Consider the following 1,438-nt stretch of genomic DNA (forward strand, 5'->3'; position numbering starts at 1 on the left):
CAGACATCTCTGCGCTAAATATATACTCTGTCTGAGTATTGTCTTCTTTTGTCTTCAGAGAGTCTCGGTACTCTACAATTTTATCAATGAATCAGTCAGTCAGGGAATTATTCTTATATGGATTAGAGCTAGCAAAAGAGGAGGTGGGTTGAACTATCGAAATCCTTTTTAAATGATTTTTAAAAGTCAAGTCATAACTTTTCAATTGTATTCTTTTTTTCATAATTTGACACAGGATGAATCTGATGATATTAACTTCGTGACATTGAGCATAAGATAACATCATTTGCCACACAAGGAAGGGAAGAAATAATAGTAAAGGCAATTACATTCACTTTGCATTTTATTGCTTTTCTAGTCATTCGGTTCGATCTATTGCTTTGACCTTCATATGTCTCATGAAATATCGCGCATTTGAATTAGTCTGGACTCAATTTGATAATTTTATGCATTTCTATCTTATTTGATGCGCTGTTAGTGCACACAAAAAACACTGATAGCAAAAAATACAGAGGGTCTGTTTTTTGGCTCATGTTAACATAAAGATTAAAATACGATTAGTTTTGAATTAATTAATTTATTCAATTTATTGATATGTTAGCGATTGCAAACATTCGCTTTCGAGACATTTTTGACAAGTAACATATGAATAATATACGCTTCGAAAATTCACGGCAGATCTAAATTCTACACGATGTTTTTATCTCAATAAATTATTTTCAATTTGTGCTCGAGCTATCAAATCCTTCCCGTCCCAATGTAAATTCCTCCCATCCCTTGCAGGTGTATTTGCTTCTAAATTTTTCTTATTGGTCTTTATTGAACTAAGATACTTGAAAGCCCATGTTTATATCTTACGTGGCTACTCATAAACATTATGCACAGGTTCCTTCTATCCTCAAAGCGAAAAATCGTCATTGATGTCAAAATGAATCTTTCGTGCAAACACATTGCATTGAAGCAAAACCGAGTAAACAATAAATGCATAGTTATTCCTGGGTGTCTTTCCATTCTTGCCCTTGTCCAACTGCGGAACATTTACCATTGGTTAAGTAAAAAGACAACCATCTGCTCAAGTCGAATAATCGAGGTATGGTTTAGGAAAGCTGAGGTACGGAATTTATAGCAGATAGATCCGCTTTGCAAAGCAGACAAACTTGAGCCACAGGCCTTAATGCCATTTCTTAATAGCAGAGCCTCAAGATGGGGGAGCAGCGCAAAGCACAGTAGCGAGTGGCTCACACTGAAGGGGTACTCCGATGCACTATACAAGCTCCCACCAGTTCCAACAGATAGAAAGCAGACGAGCTTCCTCCACTACCCAATAAACTAGACAAGCGCACTTGTCATTACATCTGCGCAATTGTAGGGAACTACAGTTCCTGTCATTGTACAGATCCAAGGGAATAATCGGCACCGGAATGCCTACACAGGTAAT

Source organism: Echinococcus granulosus, assembly GCF_000524195.1.
Source record: "Echinococcus granulosus chromosome Unknown EG_S00261, whole genome shotgun sequence".
Taxonomy (NCBI): Eukaryota; Metazoa; Platyhelminthes; class Cestoda; order Cyclophyllidea; family Taeniidae; genus Echinococcus; species Echinococcus granulosus.